Here is a 20,328-nt window from a genome sequence, read left to right on the forward strand (position 1 = left end):
CACCTGGATAATCAACTAATCTCCATCTGAAGATCCTTAATTTAATCACTGCTGCAAACATCCTTTTTTTTTAATGCTTTTATTGATTTCAGAGAGAGGAAGGGAGAGGGAGAGTTGAAAACATCCATGATGAGAGAGAATCATTGATGAGCTGCCTCCTGCATGCCCCCTTACTGGGGGGATAGAGCCCGCAACCCCCGGCGTGTGCCCTGACCAGGAATCGAACCATGACCTCCTGGTTCATGGGTCGACGCTCAACCACTGAGCCACACTGGCCAGGCAGGTGCCCCAGTTTTAAGGAGCAGAACTGGGGATGAAGGAGACAAACTGGCACCCAGTCTGTTCTGAATGTAATCAATGCACTATTTATTATTTGAGGACAGAATGAGGTGGGGGCGGGGCTCCTGGGTTTCACTGCTAATAATTAAGCAAACAAGTTTGAAAATGACAGGAATAGATGAGCTCCCCCACAGCCCTGACATTTCAGGATTCCGCAGTTCCTTGGCGTTCAGACTTGACTTCAGAATTCCGTGAGGCTGGAGATGCTGCCCTCATGGAGCCAAGAGGGCAGTCGTCTGGGATGCTCTGGCTGGACGGGGGAGGGGAGAAGCTGATGCGGATGGATGGAAATAATAGCAGGGGGGGAGTTCTGACCCCTCTCCCGGAGAGCACTCACGCCCAGTCCCTGGGGACCAGGCCTCTGTCCCCTCCATTCACTCACCCCAGCTGATGCCACACACCCCCACCAGAGGCCTCCCCACCCCCTCTCATTGTCTGAAGGGCTCAGATGGAGGGGCAGCCCATTAACCCCTTCCTGGCCTCATTGCTTCACTCCGCAGCTGTCACACCCGCAGCCTCAGGCCTGCGCAGGGAAGAGGACCCGGTAGTTAATCACAATTACAGCTCAGAGTGTCAGCTGTGAAGCTGGCCTCCGCCGCCAGCCCATCGGCTGCCAGCCGGCCGGGCTGACGGACCCGCATCAGCCATCCAGCAGGTTCTGAGGCCTTAGGGAGGCGGAGAGAGAACAGTCCCTTCCTGGGTCACTCCTGGGGACTTCCACAGAGATGCCCGCCAAGTGTCCTTCTCTGTCAGAGCTGCATCCAGGAGCTTTCAAACATGACAAGCCCATTGGTCCCCCTGCCCCCAGCACCTCTGCCTCATCCTCGTGGGGCAGGCTCCTCATTCTGCAGGTCTCCACGGAAACGTCACCTCCTCCAAGAGGCCTTCCCTGACCACCCTGGCTTATGTGAAGCTGTTCCCGGTCATTCTCCACCACAGGCCCTGTTTTCTTTCATGCTTTGTTTTATTTTTCAAAGCACTTGTCACCACCTAGAATTCTCTTAGGTGCTGACTGGTTTAGTGAATGTATTCACTTCCTAGAGCTGAAGGAACAAATGACCACAGGCTGGGTGGCTAAGGCAACAGGGTCAACGTCTCAGTCTGGAGGCTCCAAGTTCAACATCAAGGTGTCAGCAAGGCCATGCTCTCTTCAAAGGCTCCAGGAAAGGATGCCCGTTGCGCCTTCCTCGCTGGGAGGGCTGCCTGCAATCCTCCGCGCTCCTGGGGCTACTGGGCTTGAAGACGCATCGCTCCAATCCCCGCTTTGTCGTCGCCTGGCCTTCCTCCTTCTTGTGTCTGCGATTGTGTCCAAATTTCCCTCTTCTTATGATCAGTCATCGGATCAAGGCCCTCCTTCGTCCAGTACGATCTCAGGGTTGATTCCATCTGCAAAGGCCCCATTTCCACAGCGGGTCACATTCACAGGCACCAGGGGCAGGAACTGAACACATCACACAATCCCAGGACTGTGTGCTTTTCTGTGTGTTCTAAGAGTGCCGGGCCAGGAACAGACAAGGAGGCAGGTCCGACGCTAAAGATGGCTTCCATCCATCTCCAGGGTCCCTGGAGCCCAGCGCACGGGAGCATCAGTAAACGTGTGGTCTGAACAGATGAGGAAGAGGAGAGGGCACGGAGCAGCGGCACCATGAAAGCCAGAGGAACCAACTCGGACTGGAGACTGGTGAGAGCTTCACCAGGCAGCTGAGCCTCACAGGAGAGGAGTGGCTGAGGAAACAGTGTGGGCACAGCGATCTCGGAGAGCCTGGGCACTGAGCTGGCGGCCAGTGGGTGCCGAGCACCACAGAGGATGCTGCCTGGATGGGGCCAGATAAGCAGGAACAGCTCAGAGTCTGAGCTCCGCCCTGATGGTGATGGGATGGAGGTGTGTTGCCCTATCTGGTTTGGCTCAGTGGATAGAGCATCAGCCTGTGGACTGGAGGGTCCCAGGTTTGATACCAGTCAAGGGCGGTTACATGCTCCTTCCCAGCCTGGGGCCATAGTCGGGGCTGGTGCAGGAGGCAACCAATCAATGTGTTTCTCTCACATCGATGTTTCTCTTTGTCTTTCCCTCTCTCTTCTACTCTAAAAATCAATGGAAAAATATCTTCGGGTGAAGATTTTTTAAAAAACCACAGAAAATAAATAAATAAAGCAGGGGTATGTTGGTGTGAATTTGCATGTAACTGATCCCTTCATTTTTTATTTTTATCAGGTAGTACATGCACCTATGTCTTTAAGAGTCAACAGTTGTAAAGGAAATAGCCAAAAGCCTTCCTCTTCCTCAGCCCCCAGTCCAGCAGGCAGCCACTGTGACCGGCCTCGTCCAGAGACTCTATGCCAGTGGTTCTCAACCTTCCTAATGCCGCGACCCTTTAATACAGTTCCTCATGTTGTGGTGACCCCCAACCATAAAATTATTTTCATTGCTACTTCGTAACTGTAATTTTGCTACTGTTATGAATCGTAATGTAAATATCTGATATGCAGGATGTATTTTCATTGTTACAAATTGAACATAATTAAAGCATAGTGATTAATCACAAAAACAATATGTAATTTAATTATATATGTGTTTTCCGATGGTCTTAGGCGACCACTGTGAAAGGGTCATTCGACCCCCAAAGGGGTCCTGACCCACAGGTTGAGAACCGCTGCTCTATGTAGATACAAACAATTCTCTTTTCTTTTGAACATAAAGGGTAGCATAATCCACACTCTGTTCTGCACCTAGCTTTTTAAGAAGATTTAAGTATAATTTGCATGCAGTGGAACCAACACCCAATCATAAAACAAAACATTTGCAGCACCCCACGAAGTCCTTTCATGCCCCTTCCGAATCAATCCCCCATCCCAGGGGAAGCCACTGGTTGGTTTCTAGCACCCTGGATTCATCAGTTTCACCTGTTCTAGAATATCGTATCAATGGCATCGTTACAGCCAGCTGGTCTTCGTGTCCAGCTTGTTTCTGCTCAGCACGTTTTGAGATTCTTCCATGTGTTGTATGTATCACTAGTTCACGCATTTATACTGCAGTGTAGTATTCCATCGTATGGACTCACCCATTTGTTACCTATTCACCGGTTGGTGGACACGGAGCAGTTTCCTACTGTTGTCTATTACAAATTAAACTGTTGTGAACATCTGTATAAAGTCCATGTAGTCCTTGAAATTATTGATTTCAGAGAGGAAGGGAGAGGGAGAGAAACATCAATGATGGGAGAGAATCATTGATTGGCTGCCTCCTGCATGCCCCCTAATGGGAATTGAGCCTGCAACCCGGGCACGTGCCCTGACCTGGAATCGAACTGTGAGCTGCGGTTCATAGGTTAACACTCAACCACTGAGCACACTGGCTAGGCTTCCCTCCCTTTCTGACTCCCTTCTCCTGTCTAATGACTGGAAGACTCTCCATCTGGGATGTAGATGTGATGACTGGTGTTTGAGCAGTTGCATCGGGCCATGAAGTAGAAGACATATACTGAGGGTGGTGCAATAATAAGATGGAAGGAGTCCAGTTCCATGAACTATGGAGTGCCATGCCAGCCCTAGCCTGCCTGCCTTCGAATTTTATTTACGTGAGAGAGAAATGCCTTACTTTACTTACGCCACTATTACTATGTGTTTTCTGTCATATGCAGCTATTGGGTTACAGACCCCATGCATTTGTAGTTTTGAAAAAGTTGTGCCACATAACTCGGCTTATAGAAAGGGCATTTGGGGTGTAGTGGGGGGGGGGGTGGTGCAGACAGACTAAAGGGCAAAGTAAAGGGAGACAACTGGACAGTGGTCAAGGGGGGAGAATGATAAGGCCTGAACCCACTTGGGAGCAATTCTGGTGGAGGTGGGGGCGGCCAACTTCTTTCCAAACCTAAGGAAGAGAATGTTACACTGGAAATGGTCTGAGGGGTGTACCCACCCTGCCCCACCCACAGCCCACACTTTCATCTGGCCCCGCCCACTTCTTCAGCTCATTGCTCACCTCCTTCCTTTGCACCAAGCATGTCAAACTCAAAGGCTAACACGGGACACATAAGCAAGGTTTAAGTTTATGTGGGCCACACAAAAACAAAAGCTCCAATTTTCATAGACATGCACGTTTATTTCAATAGAGACATGTTGAATATGCAGGGCTGAAACCAATGAGTCATCGTGAACATAAAAGAATAGAACATTTTAATAAAAATTAATATTTTTTCTTGAACATTAACTTACCGGACACTGAATAACTGCACAAATTAATAAGCGTAACGCAAATAAACCTATTTTTCTTGTTCTCCGAAAGCGAAATATTTCCTGTTGCGCACACCAAACAAGTCAGTCCAAGACTAATGTCGTGGCATCCGACTGCTAAAATATTCGCTGCTAGTATCAGTGGAGAGAAATGGTGCACCTGTGTGCAAGGCGAGTAAGGGAAATGAATGCAACACGATTACAGTCATCAGTCATTAGTGAACGTTGTAGTTCGTTATTAATAATGTATAACATGATATTGTAAAAATTAAGTTAAGGAATTTTTATTAAAACGTTTCTTACATACCGTTATATCGGCTGGCCACAAAATATCCGTTGTGGGCCGCATGCAGCCTGCGGGCCGCGAGTTTGACATGTTTGCTTTGCGCAGTAAGTCCCAGGACCCTCCCCAACTAGGGGGTGCTGCTCTCCCCAGAGTGGACCGTGCCTGCTCTTACTGCAACCCCTCTGCACCTGCTTTTCTGGAAAGGTCTGAATCTCCCATGGCCCTGGCTAATTTCCAACCTCTCTTAGGTCGTATCTCAGACTGGGCCTCCTCCGGTGAGTCCTCTTGGACTCTCCCTTCTCCCCAGGGTCCTCTTCTGGGCCCTCCGTGCCCTGTTGCTGCCCTCACTCTAGCCTTTGCCAGGCTGCATTGTAATTGTGTGTAAGTCGGCCTGCAGCACTAGGCTGACAGCTCTTCGCTGGTGAGGATGGGGACCAAGGCGCCCAGCCCCGGATGCGGCATTTAAAAAGGTGACCCGTTTGCCAGGCCCTGTGCTCAGCCCTTATCGCACAGAAATCCTGAATGGGTGAGTGAACAAATGAATGACTGAATGAATGAGGTACCCACCAGGGGGCGATGGCGCTCGCCAAGGAACCTGGGGCTGGCGGGACCGGGGAAAGCCGCCCTCCCAGCGCTCCCGCCCCCTCCTTGGGTCTCAGTCCCTCCCGAACCTCCCTCCTCGCCCCACGAGGGACTTTCCTGGCCCCGCCCACCCCCACCCGCTGCAGATAATTAACTCGAACCAATAAAACGCTGATTGCGGCGCCTTTGTACGCGCCGCTCGGCATTGTCATGGAAAGCGGGGTCTCCTCCCCATTCGGGCTGCTCTCCCCGCCCGGCCCCCGCAGCTGAAATGGTCTCACGCCACCTGGACGGGACCGGGGGACCCCGAGCCGTCCGGCGCCTCGTCCATCTGCTCCCCATCCCCACCCGCCCGGTCAGCTGCGGACGCGATCCAGCGCGGAGGCCCCGGGAGCTCCCTGGGAAGCCCGCACCTCTTCCCTCCACTCCGCCCCGCGGGACCCCGGGGAGCAGGCGGCCGGGATCCCCGCAAGCCAGCCTGGGTCTGTCCCCAGAGATGGCGGGTGGAGGTGCGTTCATGACAGAAATGACAACTACGCTGGGAAGCCAGAGTACAGGAGGGAAACGGTGAAACACCCACCCCCCATCCCCAGTCCCCTGAGAAAACCTCCCAGAAATCATCTATCAAATATCTGCACATACAGGAACATATTTTAAAGAGGGTATGAGTCACGCAGGAAAACGAGCTGGAGGTACCCCATTTAAACACTGCTGTGGGTTTCCAGGGATGGCTCCCCTTCGTCCTCGCCCCCCCCGTCCCCCCCGCCACCCCCCCCAAACACAAACACACTCACCACTGTCAGTTTGGGGGGATTTCTCCAAAGAGCTTTCTCTGTGTGCACACTCCTAAGTGTACCTGCGCGCGCGCGCGCACACACACACGTGTTAGCGAAATGGAATCACCGTACCTATTATCTATGGGTCCCCTTATTTTCTTTGACAAGTAATGTGGTAGAGATCTGTTCACCGCATGGGTGTTTGCAAAACAACCTCGCCACAGGCCCCTCCTGTCGGCTCCCACCCCACCCCCTCCAGCCTGGGTGCGATCCGCTGTCTGGCCTGCGTGTGCCGGGACTGCCATCATTTGTTACCCAAGGCTCTGCCCTAGCACCCCCTGTGAGTGGGGGTGGGGTGGGGTCTGTGTGTTCCTGGGTTTCTGGGAACTTAGGAGGTTTGTGAGCTGCCTTTCAGCAGAGAGAAGTGGAATAATAATAATAACAAAACAACAACAGCTGTAAAGATAAAAGTATCCAAAACCTGGAAATAAGACAAAAGGAATTCTGTGTGTCCTTTCAATGTCATATTAAGGCACTGCCTGATCCGCCTGCCCGAGTCACCTGACTCTCTAGCCAACGCACCTTTGTTTGACTTTGCCCTTTATTACTGATCAGAGTCCCAACTCAGTGAAGTTCCACGTTAACTTGTAAAAGACGCACAGTTGCAAGTTATTTCTGCCCTGAAGTAAAAATAACGCTAAGGCTGTGGTCCTGCTGCCCTGTTAAGACACGAACCAGTTTTGCACCTAACTTTGCCATCTTGTCCTCCATCAGACCAGCTTTTCCATCTTGCTGGTTCCGTCGCGAATGAGTTAAATAAGCCTTTGACATGTGCTCACTGTATATTTGTACAAGATTCATGTTTTCAACTTTCTGAAAATAACGTTGACTCAGTTAACGTTTCTGGAAGGCTCACTCTGTGCCAGGCACCATCTACACACGGCTTCACACGGAGAAGAGGGTGAGAGGTGGGCTCTGGAGTAAGACAGCTCTGGGTGTGAACTCCCCCTCTGCCACCCACCAGCTGTGAGACCTCTAGTAATAATAATAACAATAGCAGCTGTAAAGATTCAAAAATATCCAAACTTGGCCTGGCTCAGTTGGTTGACATGTCGTCCCATACACTACAAGGTTGCAGGTTCAATCCCCCGTAGGGCAAATACTGGAGGCAACTGATCAATGTTTCTCTCTCTCCCCGCCCCACTTCTCCCTCTCTAAACAACAACAACAACAAAGAACAATAAAACATATTCTTGGGTGAGGATAAAAAGAAAAAAACCAAAAACTTGGAAATAAGACAAAAGGAAGTCTGTGTGTCCTTCAATGTCATATTAAAGCACTGTTTGATCAGCCTGCCTGAGGCACCTGACTCTATTAAGCACCAACTGTGTACCAGGCCCATTCACATTCTTATCTCTTATTCAATTCAAATTGCACAACACTGTAAGATGAGATTTGCATTTACATTTTTCCAGTTTTTGTGTGTCCTTCTGCAGTGTCCCTCTGGGAGTCCCTTCCCTCTTTGAGCCTCAGGGTCTTTGACTGTGAGTGCGGGTGGTGACAGCTGCCCCAGGACTGTGTGGAAATAGGTGTAGTGTAATCATGGAACAGCCTGTTACTTGTGGTTCCGCAGCAGAACGCTCAGGGTTGGGGAGTAAGGAACCCAAAGTCGCAAGGTCCCAGAGCCTGGGCTGTCGCTGCTGCTGCCTCCATCACTTAATGCCTCAGACCCCCCCATTTCTACGTCTGTAAAATGGGAATAACAGCTGAAAGCAGACTGTCTGGCAGAGGGGTCAGCTGTTGTGGCAGCTGCAAACTGTCCGCCTTGTGGTTGTATGATGCACGCACGTGTCGCGCATCAGGGGCTGCTGTTGAGATACCATTTTGGTTCTTCCCTTTAGAAGTGGCACCAGAGAGAATTATTTTTCTTGCTTCCACTCCCAACAAGCTGAATTCGTGCCCTGAGCTCCAAGCTCTTGCAGGGGCATGCTAAGCAGCTTCTTTGTGTGTCTATGGTTTTCTTTCTTGGAATGGACCCCGCACAGAATTGGGGTCACAGGTGGCAGCTCCCCAAACCTCAGGCTTAGACTGTGTGTTGGTTTTCTGGGGCTGCTGCAACAAAGTACTGCAAACTGCCCTGACTGGTTTGGCTCAGTGGATAGAGCGTCGGCCTGCGGACTGAAGGGTCCCAGGTTTGATTCTGGTCAAGGGCATGTACCTTGGTTGCGGGCACATCCCCAGTAGGGGGTGTGCAGGAGGCAGCTGATCGATGTTTCTCTCTCATCGATGTTTCTAACTCTCTATCCCTCTCCCTTCCTCTCTGTAAAAAATCAATAAAATATATTTTAAAAAAATAAATAAAGTACTGCAAACTGAGTGGATCCAAAGGACAGAGGAGGCGAGAAGTCTGAAGTAGAGGTGTCGGCAGGGCCTGTGCTCCGGGGGCTGAGGGAGAACCCCCACGTCTCTCCGTTAGCCTCTGAGGTTGCCCACAACCCTTGGTGTTCCTTGGCTCATAGCCCCATCACTCCAACCTCTGCCTCCATCATCACAGGAAGTTCTCCCTTCTTGTGTCTGTGTCCAAATCTGCCTCTTCTTATAAGGACCCTCGCCATCTTAACTTGATTACATCTGCAAAGACCATATTTCTCAGTAAGGTCACATTCTCAGGTTTCGAGTGAGCAGGAATTTGGGGCAGTGGAGAGGGGGATGCTATTCAACTCAGTACAGACAAACATCTAGCTGATGATCCTGCAAAAACCCCAGGATCTCCTCTGGGTGAGCTCTGTCAGGCGGTGTCTGTCCGTCCTCGCAGCAGGCAGCTAGGAGTGGCATTTCCTCTTATTAGACAAGTAAAGCACAGGCGTGTCTCTGCTCAAAGCTGCACACGTGAGTGCTGAGCTCTGAGCTGCCAGCGAGCCAACCTCGCCTGCGGTCTACTCGTTCCTCCTCTGTCAGGTGGGCGCAGTGAATACAACTGCACTTACATGAATTCCGAGAACAAGCAACATTTATGGTGATAAAAATCAGGGTAGTGGTTACCTGAGGGGTGGGCAAGAGGGCGTTGTTGGGGGTGGAAATGGTCTATATCTTGATCTGAGTGGTAGTTACACAGTATGTACAAATTTACTGAAATGCACACTTTAGATGTGTGTGCCCTAGGTACTTTATTGTGTGCGTTTTATATATTAATAAAAGGGTAGAAAGAAAATAAAAGGCAGGAAAGAAGGGGGGAAGGGAAGAAGGGAGGGAGGAGTAGAGAGAAAGATGAGCACAGTGATCCCTGTCCAGCTTGGCTTCCAGGAAAAAGTGAAGAGGCTGTGCTGTGCATGCCCCGGTCTTCTGCAAACAGTGGGCAGAGGAGCACCAAGATGTAGCTCTGAAAGCAGAAATGGAACAGAGGGGCACGTCCCTCTCTCTTTGCCTCCCACCCAGGCCTCCCCGCTGGAAGAAAGTGGGACTTTGGAGTCACACTACTGGCTGTGTGACCTTGGGCATGTGGCTAGCCTCCTCTGGGCCGCAGGCTTCTCACCTGGAAAATAGGACGAATGCTCTCAATGAACTGTGGAGAGGGCTGCGACACCAGCTGAGCCACCCTTAGCGTGGCGGTGCTGCCTCCGGTCAGCTGCTCTTCCTGGCCCAGGCCCAGGTGGCGAGGGAGGTGTGCCCCAGGACCAGCCACACTGTCCTGATGGTGGTTACAGACAGTAAGAGGCAGCGTTCTTCCCCGGCCAAGCCCTGTGTGACCGTGTGACCGTAGGCCAGTCATTTGTCTTGGTTCCCTCCTCCTAAGGTTGTGGTTTCACTCACTCCTTCAACCCTGGGCAATTTCCCACACTTTCCTGTGGCTCCATTTGCTCACCTCTAGGATGAGGGTAAGAAGAGTCCCCACAGCATAGAGTTGCTGGGAAGATAAAAAGAATGTGCAGACAGCAGTGACCGGCACCAAGCCCTACTCTCCGTGACCACCCACTGGGGGAGCGCCTGCTGTGTGTGGGCGCCATGCTAGGCACAGGGTCCTGGGAACACTTTCCTCTGAGCTCCTGCAGGTGGATGACAAGGACACCCCGAGCACCCTGCTTTCCGAGGCCACTGCCTCCCAGGCGGAGCGTTTCAGCTGTGCCCGGGCCAGATGCACGGTTCTGCCAAACGAGGCGCCAAGAGAGGCTGTCACCCGGTGGCACAAAGGCGCTCGTTGTGGGCGGAGCCCAGGGAAGAGCTCCAACCACCTGGCTCTGCAACTGCTCCTGGGGCAGCCTGGCCTCAAGCCTGGGCTCCCTGCTCCGTGTGCGGTGAGAGGAGGGGGCAGCGGGATGGCAGGGGCAGCAGACAGGCCCAAGATGGCTGGCAGAGAAGGGGTAAGAGCAGGAGCACTGGGCCTTGAGGGAGTGAGGGGCGGAGGAAAGGAGACCACACAGACAGTGAGGAGAAGAGGAGAGGATAGAAGATCATTAATGGTGAGCAGCTAAGACCCCCCTAGCTACCCACCGGGGCCCAGTCCTGGTCTAAGTTATTCCTCATAACAACCTTCAAGAAAGATACTGTCCCGATCCCATGTCACGGCTCAGGAAACGAAAGCACAGAGAGATTAAGTAACTTGCCAGTATGTGACAGAGCTGGGATTCGAACCCAAGGCCGCCAGAGTCCATGTTCTTAATCATTATGAAGAAGAGGAGGGAAAGGAGGGGGGAGGAAGAAGACCAGACAAAAGAAAGGTGGAGAGAAGATGAAAGGGTGGGGGGTGAGAAAAGAGAGGAAGGAGTAAAAGAAAAGGGAGAAAAGATGGAAGGAGAGAGGAGAGAGGGAGGAAGAAGAGAGCCATGGACAAAGCTGAGGAGGGAGAAGTGAACGTTCAGGAGGGACTGAGGCCTATCGGTGGGGAGTCTGGGGGAGAAGAGCTGCCCTGTGTCCTGTCCCTCCGCGCCCCCACCGACACTGCGGCTCCTCAGTCCCACATCAGGCCCCTGGGACAGCCCTGAGGTCACACCAACAGAGGATGGTCCTCTGGAAACAGTGGCCTCCCCGAGAGGCTGGTGGGCCAGCAGCTGCCGAGAGCTGGAGAAGGGGGGTCATGACCACAGACCAGGGAGGCCTGCCAGCGAGGACCCCGGCTGTGTGCCTGGCTGGAGGGCTGGTTTCCACTCCACTGCCACCCCTCACGGGGGCTTTTCTCTAGCTCGAAGTTGAAGAAGCCCAGGTCAAAAAGGCCAGGGAAGCCCCAGGTCACATGGCTGGTGAGCCAGGGCAGGGTCCACTGGCTGCCCGGCTCAGGGGCTTCCCTCAGCCTTCACTCTCCACCCTCTGTCCTGGGCGAGGCAAGCAGAGCTCGCTGGGGAAGTCGGCCCGGACACAAATGGACTCTCACCTCTTCCCCTTAAACTGTCTACTCGGTCAACTGCAGGCCATGTACCTGCGTCTGCCTGCCCCAGGCCCCAGAAGTGTCCTGGGTTGGAGGCTGACCACCCGGGCCCATGGCTGTGTGCCACATGCATGAACGCTGGAGGGGAAACACCCCACATACAACAGGAGCCCCTTTGGAACACAGAGAGGCACTGAGGCATGGCTGACAACCTCCCTGGGCCTCGGTGTCCCCACGGGTCAGATTCCAGGGAGGCCTCTTCCAGCCCCAAGATTCTGCTGTCACATCCCCCAGAAGTAGTCAAGAGACAACACCTGGAAAGTAGAAGAGATGGGCCCTGGCCCGCGTGACTCAAGAGTGTTTTCCACGCACCAAAGGGTCCCAGGTTCGATTCCAGTCAAGGGCACATACCTCAGTTGCAGGCTGGATCCCCAGGCCTGGTCCAGACGCATGTGGGAGGCAACCAATTGATGTGTCTCTCTCACATCAGTGTTTCTCTCTCTCGGTCTCTCCCCCACCCTTCCAATCTCTCTAAAAATCAAAGGAAAAATATCCTCTGATGAGGATTAACGGGGGGTAAAAAAGTGTGTCCCCAGAACCAGCAGCACCAACATCACCCGGGAACCTATATGATATGCACATTCTCAGGCCCCACCCCAGACCTGGGACTGGGGCCCAGCCATCACACTCAACTTTTAGAATTGCTGTCATACAAGGGAGCTATCCTAGAAGCAATGTGTCTAAGGGTGTGCTTTGTGGGAAGGGGGAATGTTTATCACAGTCTTAGCCATTCCCCACCACTAAGTCCCTCCTTCATTTATTCCGAGAATACAGCAGGGTGACCCAACAAGCCTTCCTCCCCACCCCACTCAGGGGAAGGATCCACTCCCAGCCTCTAGCTAGAGACTGCAGGCGCAGATGTGTGAGACTACGCACAGGCCTGCCTTCTTCCCTGCACTCCTTGCCCCTCCACCTCCCTCCATTCCCAGGGGCACCCTGGCAACACACACCTGTCTCCCTTGCGTCTGCCAATCTGTCTCCATTCCAGGATGAGCCCCTGCCTCCACCAACCAGTCTGCGGTCCACCTTCAGGACCCAGAGAGGGAGGCCTCTATGCTCCCGACTGTTTCTCATTTTCTTGGGGAAAGGTCCAGGAGAATGGTTCATGCTCCGGCTCCCTGTCCCAGGGCGGGGCAACACTGGTCCCTCCTCACCAGGATCAATATCTCCCTCTAAGACAGTGATAGCGAACCTTTTGAGCTCGGCGTCTCAGCATTTTGAAAAACCATAACTTAACTCTGTTGCCATGTCACATATAGAAATTTTTTGATATTTGCAACCATAATAAAACAAAGACTTATATTTTTGATATTTATTTTATATATTTAAATGCCATTTAACAAAGAAAAATCAACCAAAAAAATGAGTTCGCGTGTCACCTCTGACACGCGTGTCATAGGTTTGCCAACACTGATCTAAGATGCTCAAAGCTTCACCACTGACAAGTGAGAAAACGGGGGACAGAAAGGCGCAGAGGCTTGCCTGAGGTCACCCCGCAAGAGGGGGGCACAGCCAGGATTGGGACCTTGCTCTCTCTTCCCCCCTGAGTCACCCAGGCCCAGGCCCCAGCAGGTGGCAGGTGACAATAGTTGACCCTGGAAGATCCGAGGCCTTCAAGGACTCACTAAAGCAGCCACGGCCCATCACGGTGCCATGGTGTTCGCCTTTCTCCAGGAGGCGTGATCCCCGTCCTTCTTGCTGATGCCGCCGCCCATCAGCTAACGCTCAGAGTCAGGTGGACACTAGCCAGGGGTCACACAGCTGCCTGTGCTTTCCTAAGCTGGCAGTAGGGTGATAACATTAGCACCTTCCTTCATGGGTGCCCAGCTCATCCCTGTCCAGCCCCACCTTAGGGACCCCTGGAATGTCAGGCCAGAATAAGTGGCAGTGACACGCACTCTGTGACAGGCATGGCGGGTACCTGCTCTGCAGACACTGACCCATGGCATCCTCACCAGGAGCCCACTCCCCGGATAAGGGCATGGGACTCAGAGGCTAAGTGCTTAATCCTGACTGACCTAGACCAACCCCTCCCTCCATTCATACAGAGAGGCGACACGATTTCCTCAAAGACACACAACCGGTGAGTGTCAGAGTCAGCTGTCCCTCGTGGACGTAATCACAGTTCATTCTACGGCACTTTACCACTCGTCAAGCTCTCCTGTCGGGAAGGCAAGGGTTTCTTTTGTGTGATGGACGTCAATTTGGGGAGCGTATGTGCTGTCCCAATATGGTCCTAAAGGCTTTATAAATACGAGCCCGTTTAATGCTCACAATTACAAGGCAGATACATTTATTATCCCCAGGTCGCAAGTGAGGAAACTGAGGCACAGAGAGCTCAAGTAATTGCCCAAGTCACACAGCCAGGATTCAAGTGCAGGCTCCCCGATGTTCAAAGCACTAGAATGGCCTATTTTTGTAGCTGAAAAACCTGAGGCTCAAAGAGAGGACATGACTTCCTGAAGGCCACACAACTGGAAGGGGGGCGATGGTGACGGTGGTGTTCACCACACAGCTCGGATCTCCTGCCTCCAAGGCCATTGCTGGTTCCCCTCCCCATCGATGATCTTTCTCACTCATGATTAGAAAACACTGACTGGAGCCTTCTTTGCCAGAACAACCCCCACAGTGTCCCTGCCCAAACGGCGAGGCAGACAGGAAACAGATACCGCAACAGAGAAGGATGAACAGGTTCACGGAGGTACCAGGGGCAGCTGTGGGAGCACCTGGAAGGTCACTGCCCACCCTGGGAATAAGGGAAGGTTCTGGAAGTCTGATCCTTGAGTCAAGATTTTAAGTTTAAGTAGGAACTTTTCCAGAAGGACAGGGTAGAGCAGGGCATCCCAAACTGAGGAAACAGCGTGTGCAAAGGCCAGCAGTGTGAAAGAGAATGTAAATTGTTGTGAAGAGTTCTGTTCAGGCCCAGCCAGTGTGGCTCAGTGGTTGAGCATCAACCTGTAAACTCTTCCTGGTCAAGGGCACATGCCCGGGTTGAGGGCTCGATCCCCAGTAGGGGGTGTGCAGGAGGCAGCCAATTAATGATTCTCTCTCATCATTGATGTTTCTATCCCTCTCTCCCTCTCCCTTCCTCTCTCTGAAATCACTAAAAACATATTTTTTTTAAAAAGAGTTCTATGAGTGAGGGTGGGGACAGAAAAAGCCGAATAGGGAGGATCATGGAAGGCCCCTGAGGGAGTCAGGACACTGCAGTCCTGGCCACATATCAGCCCCTGTCTCACAGAGTGACCTCAATGTTCCCATCTGTAAAATGGGAGTGAGGGTGAAGGGTTGGTGTCTAAGGGCTCTGCCAGCACTAACTTTCACCTGGTGGAGTCAGAATGGATTTGAACAGGAAGACAGTTTTGATGTGAGGGTAAAAGGCAAGGGAAAGAGGGGTACACTGAAAAAGAGGACCCACAGTAGCAAAGGTTCAGAGAAAAGAAAGTTCAGGACAGGAGTTAAAAATGAGAAGAAGAGGATATGGTTTCAGGTCCCTGGGATGATGTAGCCAGAGGAAAGCATGTGAGGAAGTTGTATCAGTGGGGATATTTTATTTTTTATTTTTTTTTTTAATATATTTTATTGATTTTTTACAGAGAGGAAGGGAGAGAGACAGAGAGTCAGAAACATCGATGAGAGAGAAACATCGATTAGCTGCCTCCTGCACATCCCCCACTGGGGATGTGCCAACAACCCAGGTACATGCCCCCGACCGGAATCGAACCCGGGACCCTTCATTCCGCAGGCCGACGCTCCATCCACTGAGCCAAACCGGTTTCGGCAGGGGGGGGGATATTTTAGTTACAAGTGAAAGAAAGCTGGGGAAATGGGCTATTGCTTTATATAACTGAGAAGCCCAGGGTATTGACTTCAGGTATGGCTGGATCCAGGAGCTGACATGTTATTGTGAGGACCCTGCCTCTCCCTCTATCTTGGCTTTGATTTCTTCATCACTGATTTCACTCTCAAGGAGGCTCTGTAACCTCATGAGGCAAAGGTGGCCACCAGTTGCTCTAGAATCCACCACACAAACTACACTCCTGAAGGCAAAGAAAGATTCTCAAACCCTCACATGCCATTACCCTGGACCTTTTTCTTTTCCTCACATCTAACATTACGTCTATCCTCAAATCTTGTTGAATCTTCCTATAGAAGAGATCTGGAATCTACCCACTTCTCCTCACTCCCACTGATAACAGCCGGATCCAAGTCATCCTCATCTCTGTATTTTTTGTTTTTTATTTTTTGAGGCATTACATTCATGTAGATGAACACAACTGGATGTGTAAATCCAGCTTAATGAATCTGCACACAGTGAGTGAGCACATGATGTAACTTCCACCCAGATCAAGACATAGAACACTGACAGCTCCCCCGCCCCCCTCAACCCCCCTACTAGTTAATAACCCCCTTAACAGTACGTCCTCTATGTGTGTCAGTCACCATCCTCTCTCGCCTGGTTTAGTACACTGGTTCCCCGCTGTCTCAAGCTTTCACTCTTGCTCCTTTCCGTTAATTCAGTCAATTTAGAGATCCTATAAAAGGTAAATAAAAGCTATCCCTCCTCTGCCCCAAACCCTCCCATAGCTCCCATTTCATTTGGTCTAAAAGACTTTGTGTCGGCTTGCAAAATCCTGACAAACTGGCACCTCATCCCCTCTCCCCCTCCTTCCCTCCACAACTCCTGCTCCAGCCATACGGCTTTCTTCAGTTCCTCAAACACTCAGGCACACTTGCACAGGGCCGTGGTACTTGCTGTTCCTGCTACCTGGTATCCTCTCCCTCACCCCCATATCCGCACGGTTCACTCTATCACCCCCTTTAAGTCTGTGTTCTAATGTCTCTGAGGTGAGCCCTAGGATTGCCCTAGTTACAACCTGGAAGGAGTTTCCAGATCCTAGTGCCGGAAGAGAACCCAGGTGGAGTCCAGCAGACTCCCCAAGCTAAGGAGATGCAGCTGAGAGTCCAGGGAGACCAAGGAGAGCAGAGTATGCAGGACAGAGTGTCCAGGAGGAAGGATCTGCACCGAGAGAGGATTCCAGAGATCTGCAGAAAGTCTCCCCAGAGCATTATGCTAAGCACTAGTTGGCACTTGTGTGTGACAAAATTATTCTGGGCTAGAAAAAAACCATGGGGAGAGATTAGAAAACAGTGCCCAGCACTCACACAGGACCAAAATGGTGCCAAAATAGAAAACATTTCATTAATTCATGGCACACTGGTTGGAGTAGGGTAGTCCCCCCCTTATCCATGGAGGATCCGTTCCAAGGCTCCCAAGGGATGCCTGAAACTGCAAATAGTAGCTGAACCCCATGTATACTATGTTTTTCCCTAAACACACATGCCTTTTCACTTAAAGAAAGCCCTTCATGGCTTCTCTTTGGCATATCTAGATTGCCATCATCGCTACTCTCCCACTTTGGGGCCATTATTAAGTAAACTAAGGGTTATTTGAATACAAGCACTTCAGTTCTGAGACAGTCGATCTGATAACCCAGATGGCTACTAAGTGACTAACCAATGGGGTGTGGGGGGGTGGAGGGGTGGGGACATATACAGCATAGATACAGGTACACCAGACAGAGCAGGACAGCTCGAGATGTCATCATGCTACTCAGAACAGCACACAATTTAAAACTGACGAATTGTTTATTTCTGGAATTTTTCATTTAATATTTAAGACCATGGTCGATCGCTGGTAGTGGAAACTGAAAAGTGAACTTGTGGATAAGGGTGGACTGCTGTACTCAGGAAGGTCTTTTCTCACTATTGGTAAAGAATTAGCTCTCAACAGAACACTGCTCTGGACCCAACAAATCATAAAAGCAAGACTTGAAAGGATCAGATGGTTTCCAAGTAATCTCATTGACTCTCAGCAAAACTGGAGGATTTATAGAAATACAGTTATAAAAATATACAGCACCCAACAAAGGTAAAAGTCACAATGTCTGGTATCCAAATAAAGATTACAAGCTTTACAAAGAAGCAAGGAAATAATGGCCCATAATAAAGAAAATAGTGAATCAACTGAAATTGACCCAGAACTGACACAGAAGTAGTGAATAAGAATAATAAAATAATTATTAACACTGTATTCTATATGTTTAAAAGTTGAAGAGACAGCCTGGCCAGTGTGGCTCAGTGGTTGAGCATCGACCTATGAATCAGGAGGTCATGGTTTCGGGTTCAATTCCTGGTAGGGGGAGTGCAGGAAGCAGCCAATCAATTATTCTCTCTTATCATTGATATTTCTCTTTCTCTCTCCTTCTCCCTTCCTCTCTGAAATCAATAAAAATATACATATTTTAAAAGTTAAAGAGACACATGGGAGATATAAAAAAGATCCAATTGAACATCTAGAAATGAAAGCTACAATGTCTGAAGTGAAAAATATGCTAGGATTAATGTCTGACTAAAAGCAGCAAGAAAAAAGGATAATCTAAATCAGCAAATAGAAACTATCCAAAATGGAACATATAGAGCAAAAAAATAAGTTAAAAGAAAAAACAAGAAGAGTATCAAGAGCTGTGCAACAACTTCAAGCAGCCTAATATATATGTAATTAAAGTCCCCAAAGGAAAGGATATATCTGGGGAGGGGGGGAGCTGAAAATGTTCCAAATCTGATGAAAACTATAAACTCACAAATCCAAGAAGCTTAACAAACCTCAAGCACAAAACACAGGAAGAAAATTACTCATCATGATCAAATTGCTCAAAACTGGTGACAAAAAGGAAAATATTTTTTTAAACAGTCATAAAAAAAAGACTTGTTAAGTACAGAGGAACAAGGATAAGGATAATGACATTTCATGTTCGACATGATATAAAGAATAAAATAGTTGACAACATCTTTTAACTTACTGAAAGAAAAAAAATGTGTCAATGAAGAATTCTATACCCATTTAAAATATCATTCAAAAAATGAAGGCGAAATAAAGATGTTTTTAGACATACAAAAGCTGAAAGAATTATTCACCCACAGACCTGCACTATAAGAAATGACAAATGAAATCCTTCAGGCAGAAGGAAAATGATATCAGATGGAAATCTGGATCCACACAAAGAAATAAAGAGCACTGAAAATGTTAACTACCTAAGTAAATATATAAGATTTTTTTCTTATCATTTAAATGTCTTTCAAAGATAATTTATTGTTTAAACTCAAATAATGATAGTATTTTATGGAGTTTAACATTTACATAAGTATGGCAATAATAGCATCACAGTCAGGAAGACAGAAATAGAAGTACACTATTGTAAAGTTCTTACACTACATATGAAGTGATATAGTATCACTTGACAATAGACTGTGATAAGTTAGAGATACATACTATAAATCCCAATGCAACCACAAAATAACAAAAGGAAGAATTATAACTAATAAACCAACAAAGGAGGTAAAATGGAATTGTAAAAAATGCTCAATTAATCAGAAAAAGGAAAAAAAGGAAGCAGAGAGTAGATGGGACAAACAGAAAACAAATAGCAAGATGATACGTTAAAACTAACCATCAATAATCACATTAAATGTAAATGATCTAAACACCCTCATTAAAAAGCAGAGGTTTTCAGATTAGATTTTTTTTTAAAGACCCAATTACATGCCAACTACAAAAAAGCAGACTTTAAATATAAAGACACAAGTTAACGGTACAAGGATAGAAAAAGACAGACCACACTAATCAAAAGAACACAGGAGTGGCTAGTTTAATATCAGACAAAGTTCATTTCAGAGCAAAGAATCTTACCAAGAATAGATACGGTCATTTCATAATGATTAAGAGGTCAAATAACCAAGAACATATAACAGTTTTAAATGTTTATTCCCCTAATGGCAGATACTTAAAATACATGAAGCAAAAAACTGATAGATCTGCAAAGAGAAATAAATCCACAATTATAGATTGAGATTTCAAATTGAGATTTTAAAAACTGAAAATCACATGTGCTGGGGGAATGGGTGTGGCCGGGGAGAGGTCAATGGGGGGAAAAGGAGACATATGTAATACATATGTAATACTTTAAACAATAAAAAAATTTTAATTAAAAAAAAAAGACTGAAAATCAAATGTCACCTTCTTAGTGCATCCTACCTTGGCCATCAATTTTAATTGTACCTCTTACTCCCTACCCCTTTCTCCTGCACACACCACCTTCTAACAAAATATTTATTTATTTATGTTAATCCATATCCGATATAATAAAAGGCTAATATGCAAATTAACCAAATGGCCGAACAGCCGGTTGCTATGATGTGCACTGACCACCAGGGGGTACATGCTCAACACAGTAGCTGCCCCCTGGTGGTCAGTGCACTCCCACAGGGGGAGCGCCACTCAGCCAGAAGCCGGGCTCATGGCTGGCCAGCGCAGCAGCAGTGGCAGGAGCCTCTCCCGCCTCTGCAGCAGTGCTAAGGATGTCCAACTGACAGCTTAGGCCAGCTCCCCACACAGGCCTAAGCCATCAGTTAGACATACCATGAGGGCTCCTGGACTGTGAGAGGGCACAGGCAAGCTGAGGAAACTCCCCACGCCCGCCCAGTGCACAAATTTCATGCACCGGGCCTCTAGTATTTGTATAATGCCTAGAACAGTCTGGTACTTAGAAGATTCTCAAAAAGAAAAATACTTACATAAAAACATGATTGAAAGTCTGTTCATTGCTGTTATGACTTCTATTACGTGACTCTGCATG

General features: G+C 49.2%; 1 protein-coding gene across 2 annotated transcripts in view; it reads right to left on the minus strand.

Annotated features, from left to right (window-relative positions):
• FAM110A (family with sequence similarity 110 member A) overlaps positions 1-20,328 on the minus strand; it is a 129,411-nt gene that overhangs the window by 66,547 nt on the left and 42,536 nt on the right. The window contains exon 3 of one of the 2 annotated variants that reach the window (XR_002829449.1): positions 4,136-4,207. The exons of the other annotated variant lie outside the window; for it this stretch is intronic. The gene's annotated coding sequence lies outside the window, so the exon portion shown is untranslated. Of the gene's footprint in view, positions 1-4,135; positions 4,208-20,328 lie in introns of those variants that run through there. 2 annotated transcript variants of the gene reach the window in all.

This window comes from Myotis lucifugus, unplaced genomic scaffold (genome assembly GCF_000147115.1).
Source record: "Myotis lucifugus unplaced genomic scaffold, Myoluc2.0 scaffold_60, whole genome shotgun sequence".
Taxonomy (NCBI): Eukaryota; Metazoa; Chordata; class Mammalia; order Chiroptera; family Vespertilionidae; genus Myotis; species Myotis lucifugus.